We start from the raw sequence: 13,830 nt of genomic DNA, 5'->3' as shown, positions 1-13,830 counted from the left end.
TCCTTGTGTCTCTCGACTTCCCGATCATATTCCTGTTGGTTGGTGTTTTCCTTCTTCCTCTTCTGTCTCCTCTTCCTATTCCATCTTCTCTTCCATCTCCTCTTCTTCTTCCATTTCCTCTTCCTCTTCCATCTCCTCTTCCGTCTCCTCTTCCATCTCCTCTTCCATCTCCTCTTCCGTCTCCTCTTCCCTCTTCTCTTCCTCTTCCGTCTCCTCTTCCATCTTCTCTTCTGTCTCCTCTTTCTCTTCCATCTCCTCTTCCTCTTCCGTCTCCTCTTCTGTCTCCTCTTCTGTCTCCTCTTCCATGTCCTCTTCCGTCTCCTCTTCCGTCTCCTCTTCCGTCTCCTCTTCCATCTCCTCTTCCATCTCCTCTTCCTCTTCCATCTCCTCTTCCTCTCCTCTTCCATCTCCTCTTCCTCTCCTCTTCCTCTTCCATCTCCTCTTCCTCTCCTCTTCCTCTTCCATCTCCTCTTCGATCTCCTCTTCCTCTTCCATCTCCTCTTCCTCTCCTCTTCCTCTTCCGTCTCCCCTTCTGTCTCCTCTTCCTCTTCCATCTCCTCTTCCGTCTCCTCTTCCATCTGCCCTTCCGTCTCCTCTTCCTCTTCCATCTCCTCTTCTGTCTCCTCTTCCTCTTCTGTCTCCTCTTCCATCTCCTCTTCCATCTTCTCTTCCATCTCCTCTTCCGTCTCCTCTTCCATCTCCTCTTCCATCTCCTTTTCCTCTTCCATCTCCTCTTCTGTGTCCTCTTCCATGTTCTCTTCCTCTTCCATCTCCTCTTCTATCTCCTCTCCGGCCTCCTCTTCCATCTCCTTTTCCTCTTCCATCTCCTCTTCTTCTTCCATCTCCTCTTCCTCTTCCATCTCCTTTTACTCTTCCATCTCCTCTTCCTTCTCCTCTTCCATCTCCTTTTCCATCTCCTCTTCCTTCTCCTCTTCCATCTCCTCTTCCTCTCCCATCTCCTCTTCCATCTCCTCTTCCATCTCTTCCGTCTCCTCTTCCATCTCCTCTTCCTCTCCTGTCTCCTCTTCCATCTCCTCTTCCGTCTCCTCTTCCATCTCCTCTTCCATCTCCTCTTCCGTCTCCTCTTCCATCTCCTCTTCCTCTCCCGTCTCCTCTTCCATCTCCTCTTCCTCTTCCGTCTCCTCTTCCTTTTCCATCTCCTCTTCCGTCTCCTCTTCCATCTCCTTTTCCTCTTCCATCTCCTCTTCTGTCTCCTTTTCCGTCTCCTCTTCCTCTTCCATCTCCTCTTTCATCTCCTCTTCCTCTTCCATCTCCTCTTCCTCTTCCCCTTCCTCTTCCTCGTTTCCATGTCCTTCTTCCTCTTCCTGTTCTTCTGATACATCTCCTTCCTCTTCCCATTCTCCTTCCTCTTCCTCCCCGTTGTCTCCCTGACCCCCACAGGTCGCCTCACATCCTTGAACCTCCATCCCCGGGCCTCCAACTTCCAGCCTCCATCCCTGGCCTCCATCCTTGGGCCTCCACCCCCTTGGACCTCCATCTCCAGCCTCCACTCCTGGCCTCCATCCCCAGCCTCCACCCCATTTGGCCTACTTTCCTCTATCCACAGGGCCTCCATCCCTAGCCTCCACCCTCCTGGGCCTCCTTCCCTGGGCCTCCAACTTCCAGTCTCCATCCCCAGCCTCCACCCCATTAGGCCTCCATCCCTGGGCCTCCATCCCCAGCCTCCAATACCTCTGGGCCTCCTTCTCTGGCCTCCAACTTCCAGTCTCCATCCTCAGCATCTACCTCTGGCCTCCACCTTCCTGGACCTCCATCCCCAGTCTCCATACCTGGCCTCTAACCCTGAGGCCCCCATCCCTGGACCTCCACTTTCCTTAGGCCTCCATCCCTGGGCCTCCAGCCCCTGGGCCTCCAACTTCCAGTCTCCTTCCTCAGCCTCCACCCCATCCTCCACCCTGTTGGACCTCCATCCCCAGTCTCCACCCTGGCCTCTAATCCCTAGGCCTCCTTCCCTGGGCCTCCAACTTCCAGCCTCCATTTCCCTGGGCCTCCACCCCTGGGCCTTCATCCCCAGCCTCCCCCCCTCCATCCCAGCCCCAGGATGGGGGGCCCCCGCCCCTGGGCCTCGCTGCTGCTGCTGCTCCTGTGTGGCCCCCACCCAGCCCCTGCCACCCGCTGCCCCAGGACCTGCGCCTGCTACGTCCCCACCGAGCTCCACTGCACCTTCCGCAGCCTCAGGGCCGTGCCCCACGTGCTGGACCCCAAGATAGAGAGCGTGAACCTGGGGTGAGGCCTGGGGGGGGAAGGGGGGAAGGAAGGGAAGGAAGAGGAAGGAAGGAAGGAAGGAAGGAAGGAAGGAAGGAAGGAAGGAAGGAAAGAAGGAGGGAAGGAGGGAAGGAGGGAAAGAAGGAAGGAGAGAAGGAGGGAAGGAAGGAAGATGGAGGGAAGGAAGGGAGGATAGAAGGAAGGAAGGAAGGAGGAAAGGAAAGAAGGAAGGAGGGAAGGAAGGAGGGAGGGAAGGAAGGAGGGAGGGAGGGAAGGAAGGAAGGAAGGAGGGAAGGATGGAAGGAAGGTAGGAGGGAGAGAAGGAAGGAAGGAAGGAAGGAAGGAAGGAAGGAGGGAAGGAGGGAAGGAAAGAAGGAAGGAAGGAAGGAAGGAGGGAAGGAGGGAGGGAAGGAAGGAAGGAGGGAGGGAAGGAAGGAAGGAAGCGAGGGAGGAAAGGAAGGAAAGAAGGAAGGAAGGAAGATGATGATGAGTAATGATTCATTATTCTTGACCCTGACCCGGAAACAAAAGTCCTGCCCTCCCAGCGCTGGTTTTCAGGCTGGTTTCCTGATTTCCTCTTCCTGTCCTCTCATCTGTTGAATTAGGTTCAACCACATCCGGGTCCTGACGCACGCTTCCTTCTCCGGTCTCGCGAGACTTCAGCTGCTGCTGCTGCACGGAAACGAGATCGCGGACATCACCGAGGGCGCCCTGAGCGACCTGGGTGCACTGCAGGTGCGCAGGGAGCGGGCGGAATTGGAAGGAAGTGGAAGGAAGTTTGGCAGGAAGTGGGGCAGAAATACGCAGTGAAGTGGGACAAAGTAGGGGAGGAAGTGGGGTGGAAGTTTGGGGAAATAGATACGGAAGTGGGAGGAAGTAGGGCTGGAAGTGGGAAGGAAGTTGGAGGAAGAAGGAAGTGGGAAAAGAGTAGGGAGGAAGGAGGGGGGAAATGCGGAGGAAGACAGGCAGAAATGGGGATCAAATAGCAAAGGAAGTGGGGAGGAAGGAGGGAATCAATGGAGGAAGTAGAGACGGACATGGAAGGAAGTCGAGGCAGAAGGGAGGCGGAAGTGGGGCAGAAGTGAGACGGAAATGGATAAGGACCTGGGAAGAAGTAGGGCCGGAAGTGTAGCCGGATGTTGAGTGGAAATAGGGAAGGAAGTGGAGCAGAAGTGGGTCGGAAGTAGTGAGGATATGGATCTGGAAGTGGAAGTAGGGCCGGAAGTGGGGTGGAAATCGGGAAGTAGGGAGGAAGTGTGAGGAAGTAGGGACGAAAATAAGCCGGAAGTGGGGAGGAAGTGGGAGGAACTAGGGGTGGAAGTGGGTCGGAAGTGGTTAGGATAGGGTTCCGGAAGTGAGAAGTGGGTTGGAAATAGGGAAGGAAGTGGGGAGGAAGCAGGACGAAGTAGGGGCGGAAGTAAGGCGGAAGTGGGACGGAAGTGGTGAGGATATGGATCCGGAAGTGGAGTGAAAATAGGGAAGGAAGTGGGGAGGAAGTGGGGGCGGAAGTGACCCAGAAGTGGGGAATGATATATAGCCGGAAGAGTGGAAGAAAGTGGAAATAGGACCATGGGTAGGATCGGAAGTGGGGCAGAAATAAGGAAGGAAATGGATAGGAAGTGGGAGGAAGTCGGGGCTGAAGTGAGGCGGAAGTGAGCCAGAAGTGGGGCAGAAGTGGTGAGGATATGGATCCAGAAGTGACAGGAAGTAGGGCCATAACTTGGAGGAAGTAGAGGCGGAAGTCAGCCGGCAGTGGGGAGGAAGTGACCCGGAACTGGGGCGGAAGTAAGGAGGAAGTGAGACTGGGGCAGAAGTGGGAATGGAAGAAGTGAGGAAATGTACTCGGAAGTGGGAGGAAGTAGAGGCAGAATTCGGGAGAAGCCGGATGTGGAGCAGAAGTGTGACAGGAAGTGGTACGGAAATAGGGCAGAAGTGAGACCGGAAGGGGGTGAAAGAGACCGGAAGTGGGGCGGAAGTGACCCCGAAGTGGCCCTTCGGATCCCAGAAATGCCCTCTTTGACCCACGCAGGTGCTGAAGCTGAGCTACAACCAGCTTCGAGCACTGCACACGGGCTCCCTGCGGGGCCTGCGGCGCCTGCCCGGCTGTACCTGGACCACAACCGGCTGGGGTCGGTGCACCCATGGGCACTGCTGGGGCTGGCATCGTTGCGGCTGCTGCGTCTGGATGGGAACCGGCTGGCGGCGCTGGCGCCTGAGGGGCTGGCCACGCTGCATGTGCGCGGGGTCCCGGCCTGCACGCTGGGCATGCTGCACCTGGCTGGGAACCGCCTGGCAGCGCTGCCTGCCGGCACCCTGGCCCGCGCACCCGCGCTGCGTGCGCTGCATCTGCAGGATAACCCCTGGGCCTGCGGCTGCCGCGCGCGCTGGATGGAGGGCCTGCAGGGGCGGGGCCGAGGTGAGCAGAGGGGGCGTGGTCATGTGCAGGCCAATGAGAGGGCGGGGCGGGGCTGAGGCGATGCAGAGAGGGAGCGTGACCAAGATACAGCCAGTGAAATAGGACGGGGTCGTGGCTGGGCGTAAGTGAGTAGCCGAGCTCCCCTAGTCACGTGGGGCAGAGGCGTGGCTGAGGTGCCCAGGGGGGCGTGGCCGAGCTCCAGCCAGTAAAAAACGGCAGCAGTGTGGCTGGGCGTGGCTGGGCATTAGTGAGGAGCTGCAGGGGGCGTGGCCAAGGTCTAGCCACTAAGGCGGGGCGGGGACGTTGCTGAGGCTCCACAGGGAGGGTGTGGCCCAGCTTCAGCCACTCAGGCAGGGGGAGGGTGTGGCTAAGACTCCACGGGGGCGTGGCCGAGGTCCAGCCAGTCAGGTGAGATGAGGACGTGGCTGAGGTGACACTGGGGCATGGCTGAGCTCCAGCCAGTCAGGCAGGGCAGGGGTGTGGTTGAGGCTCGGCAGGGGGTGTGGCCAATCTCCAGCCAGTCAGGCATGGCGGGGGCGTGGCTGAGAACCCCTAGGAAGGGCGTGGCTGAGCTCCAGCCAGTCAGGCGCAGCGGGAGCGTGGCCGAGGCTCCCCAGTGAGGCGTGTCCCATGTCAGCCGGCCCCTCTCCCGTCCCCCCCTGCAGGCATGCTGCGCTGTGGGAAGGAACAGGCGTGCGCGGCCTACGCCAGCCCCACTGACCGCCGCGGCCTGGACCTGCGTCGCCTGCCGCCACGCATGCGCTGTCGGTCGCCGCGCATCCTCACTGACCCGGCGGATGGCGAGGAGCCGCCAGAAGCGGAAGTGGAGGCAGAGGAAGAGGAAGTGGAGGACGGGGAGGATGTGGGCGAGGTGCGGCTGAGGCTGACAGACGCCCGTGGCCGCACTGCCCACCTTGCCTGCCGCCTGCGGCGCGCGCCCGTCGTGCGCGACCTCGACGTGCGGCCCGGCCTCGTCCCCGACACCCCTGCGCAAGTGCACCTGATGCTCAGTGCCGCCCTCGTCTGCTATGCCGACCCTGCCCACCTCGCACATGCCCGCCGCCTGGTGGGAGGAGATGACACTGATGACGTCGCGCTGATGCTGCGCTTGGACCCGGAGGCGCCGCGCCATGCCCACCTGGATGGGGACCTGGGAGATGGATCCGGGGAAGGCCACGCCCAACCCTCGGGCGGAGACCCTGATGGGGATGAGCTGTATCAGGACAGGCACCCGGATGTAGGCCACGCCCACCGTCAGGGCGGAGACCCGGATGTGGACCATATGTATCAGGCCACAGACTCAGATGTAGGCCAGGCCCACCATCGAACCAGGAACCCTGATATAGGCCACGTCCACCAGGGAGCCAGAGACCCTGATGTAGGCCCTGCCCATGCTCAGGACAGAGACCCGGTTGTAGGCCACACCCATCTGCAGGACAAATACCCGGATGTAGGCTATATGTATCAAGCCCGAGACCCGGATGTAGGGCCCTCCCGCCAGCAGGACAGACACCCGGATGTAGGCCATGAATATGATCAGGACATAGGCCCCGCCCACCCTCAGGACAGAGACCCTGATGTCAATGACCCGGATGAGGGCCCCGCCCACTCTGAGGACAGAGACCCGGATGTAGGCCCCGGGTATGACCAGGATGGAGGCCACGCCCAGCCTGAGGCCAGTTTCCTGGATGTCCATGACCCGGATGTGGGCAAGGCCTACCGCCTGGTTCGTGGCCTTGGTGCGTCGTCATCGTCGCCGATGTCACTTCCGGGCGTGGTGGCCCGGCTGTGGGCGCGGCCTGCCTGACTTCTGCAGCCCGAGCTGACGCTGCGCTGGGCCGGGCTGCGCGGGCCACACATACATCTGACGTGGACGGTGTGCGTGCGTGGCCCCGAGGACCCGGAGGACGCGCCCTGGGTGACCCTCGACCCCCGTGATGACCCCGATGACGTGCATGTGGTGACCCCGGGGCAGACTCTGCGGCTGCACTGTGCGGCGCAGGGCTCGGAAACGCCATGCGTGGCCTGGACGCGGCCCGACGGCTCCGTCCTGCTGGGTGATGAGGACGGCGGCCATGACGGGGGGACAACGCTGGAGATCCGCGGGGTGCACCAGGATGATGCTGGATGGTACCGCTGCGAGGCCCGAGTGGGGCGCCGCGGGGAAACCGAGGCACGGCACGTGGCCTATGGCGGGGACGGAGCCACGGGGTCCGGGGGCCTACATGGAGGAGGAAGCCATGGAATCTGAGGCCTATGGTGTGAATGAAGCCATAGGATCCAAGGCCTACGCTGAGGAGAAAGCCACGAGATCTGAGGCCTACGCTGAGGAAAAAGCCATAAGATCCGAGGCCTACCCTGAGGAGAAAGCCACAAGATCCGAGGCCTACCCTGAGGAGAAAGCCATAGGATCCCAGGCCTATGCTGAGGAGATAGCCATCAAATCTGAGGCCTATGACATGAATGAAGCCATAGGATCTGAGGCCTACACTGAGGAGAAAGCCAAAGGATCCAGTGCCTATGGCTCAGATGAAGCCATGAGATCCGAGGCCTACACTGAGGAAAAAGCCACAAAATCTCAGACCTATGGTGAAGAAAAAGCCATAGAGTCCAAGGCTTACGCTGTGAATGAAGCCATAGAATCCGAGGCCTATGGTGCAAATGAAGCCATAGAATTCGAGGCTTTCACTGAGGAAAAAGCCATAGGATCTGAGGCCTACACAGAGGAGAAAGCCATAGGCCCCGCAGCCTACACCGTGTCTGAAGCCACAGGCCATGCAGCCTTTGACACCTCTGAAGCCACAGGCCCCGCAGCCCCGTCTGCAGCCCCAGGCCCCGCCACCTTTGATGCCTCTGAAGCCACAGCCCCCTCGGCCTACGCTCTGTCTGCAGCCCCAGGCCCCGCAGCCTTTGATGCCTCTGAAGCCACAGCCCCCACGGCCTATGCCCCAGCTTCAGCCCCGGGCCCTGTGGCCTACGGTGGCTTTGAGGCCGCCATGGCAGGCCGGGCGCAGCGTGTGTTCGTGGTGGCGTCGGGGGCGCCAGCGGCCACGGCTCTGGCGCTGCCTGTGGGCGCTGCGCTGCAGCTGGGCTGCCGGGCAGAGGCGGAGCCGGCGGCGCGCGTTGGCTGGCTGCTGCCCGGTGGGCGCTGGGCCTGGGCGGGGACGGAGCTGGGGATGGACGGCGTCGGGGACGGGGCGGACGGGACACTGACGCTGCCCGCGCTGGGTCCGCAGCACAGTGGACGCTATGTGTGCGTGGCCGCCAACGCGCTGGGGATGGCGCGCTGGGATGCGGACGTCAGCGTGGGCGGGGCAGCGGGGGACAAGATGGCGGAAGCCAAGATGGCGGAATCAAAGATGGAAGAATCCAAGATGACGGAAAGCAAGATGGCCAAAAACAAGATGGCGGAAACAAAGATGAAAGGCAACAAGATGGCAGAAAACAAGATGGAGGGAATTAAGATGGCGGATTCCAAGATGGTGGACACCAAGATGGCGGAATCCAAAATGGAGGGGAGCAAGATGACCGAAAACATGACAGAATCTAACATGCCCGACGCCAACATGGCGGATTCCAAGATGGCCAAAAACAAGATGGTGGACACCAAGATGGCGGAATCAAACATGGAGAGAAACAAGATGGAGGAATCCAAGATGGAGGGAACCAAGATGGCCGAATACAACATGGCCGACACCAAGATGGCGGATTCCAAGATGGTGGACGCCAAGATGGCTAAATCCAAAATGGATGGAAACAAGATCGTGGAAAGCAACATGGCGGAATCCAAGATGGAAGGAATCAAGATGGCAGAAAACAAGATGGAAGGAATAAAGATGGCCGAAAACAAGGTGGTGGAATCAAAGATGGAGGGAACCAGCATGGCGGAATCCCAGATGGAGGAATCCAAGATGGAGGGAATTAAGATGGCGGATTCCAAGATGGTGGAGGCCAAGATGGCGGATTCAAAAATGGCGGATTCCATGATGGTGAGCGCCGCTGCGGAAGCGGCCGCGGGGGCGTCGCGCGGCGCTGACGTCGTTGTTGATGCACCAAGCTCGGGCCTGGGCACCGGGGAAGCACGGCTGTGGCGTCGGCGTCTTGCGGGCGCCCCTGGGCGTGGGCGGCAGCGGCGTCCGCCGCCTCCGCCTCCCCCTCCCGCCCCACGCGCCGCCCCCGCCAGCCGCAGGTTCCAGCCCGCCTTACCGCGCCGCCCGCGCCCACCAGTGGCTGCCGAGCACATCCGGGCCCCGCCCACCCTGCTTCCGGTCTCCATGGAGACCTCCCCGCTTCCGGCGTCCCCACTTCCGGTTTCCACACTTCCGGTTTCGACGCAAATATCCCCACTTCCGGTCTCTGTGTCTTCTGTCGACCCACTTCCAGTCTCTACTCAGACCTCACCACTTCCGGTCTCCACTCAGACCACCCCACTTCCGGTCTCCACACTGCCGGTTTCCACTCGAACATCACGACTTCCTGTCTTCACTACTTCCGCCTACCCACTTCCGCTCTCCCCACGGACCTCCCCACTTCCAGTCTCCACTCGGACCCCTGCACTTCCTGCTTCCACACTTCCAGTTTCCACTTGAAAATTCCTACTTCCGGTCTCCTCTCGGACCACCCCACTTCCGGCTTCCACACTTCCGGTTTTGTCTCGAACATCCCCACTTTTGGGCTCCACTCACAAATCTACACTTCCGTTCTCCACGCGGAGATCCCCACTTCCGATCTCCATTCGGACCACCCCACTTCCTGTTTCCCCACTTCCGGTTTCCACTCGGAAATCCCCTCTTCCGGCCTACACTACTTCGGCCTACCCACTTCCGTTTTCGACTGAGAGATCCCCACTTCTGGCTTCCACACCTCCGGTTTCCCCACGGACCTCCTCACTTCCGGTCTCCAGTCGGACCACCCGTCTTCCGGTTACCACTCGGAGATCCCCACTTCCGACTTCCACACTTCCGGTCTCCCCACGGACCTCTCCACTTCTGGTTTTGACACTGACATCCCCACTTCCGTCCTCCACCCCTAGAGCATCCGCTGCTCCGACCTCTGCACTCCCGTCCTCCTCACTTCTGTCCTCCTCACTTCCGGCCTCCTTACTTCCGGCCCCCAGGAGGCCTGGTGGCGGCCGCAGGCGGGGACGACAGCACAAAGCCCACCGCGCCTGGCTGGGCCCCACGGCGAACCCCCGTGACCCCGTGGTTATAACCCTGCACGGCCGTGGCCCGGATGCCCTCCCTTCCTGTCCTGCGACTTCCCCTGACAGTGATCCTGGGACCTTTGACCTGCGACCCCTGGCCCCGCCCGCTGTGACCCCGCCTTGTTGCACCTGGAACGAGCTGGACACGGGTGAGCCTCCGTTTACCCATCTGTTTCCTGCAGGCTCTTGGCGTGGGGGCAGGGGACTGAGGGGAGCCAGATAGGAGGTGGAGGTTAGCGGTCACAGGGAGGATACAAGACAGTCAGAGGTCACGGGGAGGTTAGGGGTCATGGGGGGTCAGAGGTCACAGGGAAGTCAGGGGTCACAGTTGGGTCAGTGGTTGCAGAGAGGTCAGAGGTCATGAAGAGGTCACGGGGAGGTGAGAGGCCTTGGGCAGGTGAGAAGTGGAGGGGAGGTCAAAGGTCATGGGGAACTCAGGGGTCATGGAGAGGTCACGGGGAGGTCTCGGGAGGGTCACTGGGAGGTCAGAGGTCATGGGCAAGCCAGGAGTCACAGGAGGTCAGAGGTCACAGAGTAGTCAGAGGTCATGGAGAGGTCACAGGGAGGTCAGGGGTCACTGGGAGGGCAGAGGGCATGGACAGGTCAGAGGGCATGGGGCGAAGTCCTTCACTCTGTCTGTCTGTTGTCTGTGTTCCTGGCCGTGTGGGGCACAGGATGACTGGGGAGACAAACACACACGCACGGACAGACAGGCAGACAGACATAGAGCAGACAGATAGAGGGACGCATGGAATGGATGCGATCAGGTCTCTTCTGCATAGCCCTGATACTCTTGGACCGCACATGCATGGATCTGACACGCGTGTAAATGTCACGCATGAATCTGACACTCACACAATGGTCACACGTGGAAATATCACTCGTGAAAGGGACACGATCACATCCCTTCCACACTCACCTGATACACATGAAGCGCGCATGCGTGGCTCTGACACACGTGGAAATGTCATGCACGCCTCCCCCGCTCCCCCCGTGCTGCATGAGGCGCCCACGGAGTTGGTGTCGGCCCACGCGGGCCTCACCCTGCACCTGCCCTGCACAGCCCAGGCCTGGCCCCCTGCGGCCCTACACTGGCGTCTGCCTGAAGGGACCCACGCGAGACCCGTGCATGTGCACACGCACCCTCGACTCAGCGACATCTACGTCCTCCCCAATGGCACGCTGGTGCTGCGCTGCCTGCAGGCCCCGCGCCATGCTGGTGAGTACGAGTGCGTGGCCGTCAACACGCTGAGCATCGCGAAACGCACTGTGCACGTCGAAGTCACGCACGCGCACGCGCGTCTCCCTCCCAGCGTCCGACCCCGAGGCCCGCTCGCCACGCGCATGCCCCACGGCGCTGACCTCACGCTGCACTGCCATGCCCACGGGGACCCCGCCCCACGCGTGTTCTGGAGGCTGCCAGATGGGCGACTGGTGGATGCTGGGAGCAGGTGAGTGTGGGAAGTGGGGGGCATCCATCCATCCACCCGTGCATCTACCCATCCACACATCCATCCATCCACTCATCCATCCACCCATCCATCCACCCATCGATCCATTCATCCACCCACCCATCCATCCATCCACCCATCCATCCACCCATCCATCTACCCATCTATCCACCCATCCATCCATCCACCCATCCATCCACTCATCCATCCACCCACCCATCCACCCACCCATCCATCCACCCATCCATCCATCCATCTACCCATCCATCCACCCATCCATCTACCCATCCATCCACCCATCCATCTACCCATCCATCCACCCATCCATCCACCCATCCATCCATTCACCTATCCATCCACTCATCCATCCACCCATCCATCTATCCACCCATAGTTGGGATAAAGATGATACCCCTTGATAGATAGTTAATTGATAGAGGATGGATTAGACAGATGACATAGACACAGTAGACCATAGATAACAAATCGATTATCGATTAAATATTGATAGAGATGAGGTGGGGATGGTAGATCCATTAGCAGTGAATAGGTAATTGATAGGTCCTGGCTTGCCAGATCGCAAGGTAGAACCCTAGTGATCGATCATAGATGATCGATCAGGGATCGATACAAGATGAGTATTGGATGCATATGTCACATGTGCGAATAACTAACATTGGCTTCAAATTTGTCTTCCCTTCCTTATGGTCTTTCCTCCTATTACTTTCTTCCCTCCTTCCTTCCCTCCTTCCCTCCTTCCTTCCCTCCTTCCCTCCTTCCTTCCCTCCTTCCCTCCCTCCTTTCTTCCTTCCCTTCTTCCTTCCTTCCCTCCTTCCCTTCTTCCTTCCTTCCCTCCGATCCTTCCTTCCTTCCCTCCAATCCTTCCTTCCTTCCATCCTTCCTTCCCTATATTCCTTCCTTCCTTCCCTCCAATCCTTCTATACTTCCTTCCCTCCAATCCTTCCTTCCTTCCCTCCAATCCTTCCATCCTTCCTTCCCTCCAATCCTTCCTTCCCTCCAATCCTTCCTTCCTTCCTTTCTTCCTTCCCTCCAATCCTTCCTTCCTTCCCTCCAATCCTTCCATCCTTCCTTCCCTCCAATCCTTCCTTACTTCCCTCCAATGCTTCCATCTTTCCTTCCGTCCAATCCTTCCTTCCTTCCGTCCAATCCTTCCTTCCCTCCGATCCTTCCATCCTTCCATCCTTCCTACCCTCCAATCCTTCCTTCCAATCCTTCCCTCCAATCCTTCCTTCCCTCCTTCCTTCCCTAAATTCTCTCCTTCCTTCCCTCCAATCCTTCCTTCACCCTTCCCTCCTTCCTTCCTTCCTTCCCTCCCTCCCTCTCCCCTCCCCAGCTCTGACATCCGGGTCCGCGCCTTTCCCAACGGCACGCTCTCCGTGCGTCCGGTGACGTCACACGACGTGGGGGAGTATGTGTGCGTGGCGCGCAACGCGGCAGGCGATGCGCCTGCACGGCTGCGCGTGGAGTTGGCGGCTGGGTCAGGCGCCTCCTATCTGCAACCCCAGCTTCCCGTGACCACCGTGACCCCCGTGACCCAGGACGCCGACCCCAGGGAGGACTGCACTGCCCACCACTTCCTCCATGTCCCATCCGGTGTCCTGGGAGACCTGGATGTTCGGGTCGCGAGGCCTGATGGGAGTGTGGGGATCTGGGACCTGGGGCCTGGGTTAGACCTTGGATGTGTGACCACGGATGGGGGGGCGGAGCCTGGGGCGGGTTCTTCCTCTTCCTCTCAGTCACTTCCTTCTTCCTCTTCCTCTTCATTTCCTGTTTCCTCTTCCTTTCCTTCCTCTTCCTCTCAATCACTTCCTTCTTCTTCCTCTTCCTCTCAACATCATTCAACTTCTTCCTCTTCCTTTCCCTCTTCCTCTTCCTTTCCTGTTTCCTCTTCCTTTCCATCTCTTCCTTCCTCTTCCTCTCACCATCCTTCATCTTCTTCCTCTTCCTCTGCTTCCTCCTCTGCTTCTTTTCCTTCTTCCTCTTCCTTTCCTTCTTCCTCTTCCTCTCATCCCTTCCTGTTCTCTTCCTCTCAATCTCTTCCTTCTTCCTCTTCTTCCTTTCCTTCCTCTTCCTCTTCTCAGTCTCTTCCTTCTCCCTCTTCTTCCTTTCCTTCCTCTTCCTCTTCTCAGTCTCTTCCTTCTTCCTCTTCTTCCTTTCCTTCCTCTTCCTCTTCTCAGTCTCTTCCTTCTTCTTCACATTCTTTTCCTGCTTCCTCTTCTTTTCCTTCTTCTTCCTCTTCTCCATCTCTTCCTGCTTCCTCTTCTTCCTCTTCCTTTCCTCCTTCTTCTTCTTCCTCTTCCTCTCAGACTCTTCCTTCTTTCTCTTCATTTCCTGTTTCCTCTTCCTCTTCACTTCCTGGTTTCTCTTCACTTCCTGCTTCCCCTTCGCTTCCTGCTTCACTTCAGACTTCCCCTTCACTTCCTGCTTCCTCTTCGTCTCCCACTTCCGCCCCGCTACCCCCCGAACTCTCTGTCCCCTACGGCGCCCCCGTGACCCTCACGTGCCCCGTGACC

The sequence above is a fragment of the Dipodomys merriami genome, unplaced genomic scaffold, assembly GCF_024711535.1.
Source record: "Dipodomys merriami isolate MVZ:Mamm:240054 unplaced genomic scaffold, mDipMer1.0.p SCAF_1811, whole genome shotgun sequence".
NCBI classification, from domain to species: domain Eukaryota; kingdom Metazoa; phylum Chordata; class Mammalia; order Rodentia; family Heteromyidae; genus Dipodomys; species Dipodomys merriami.
Note: the sequence above shows the minus strand (reverse complement) of the source record.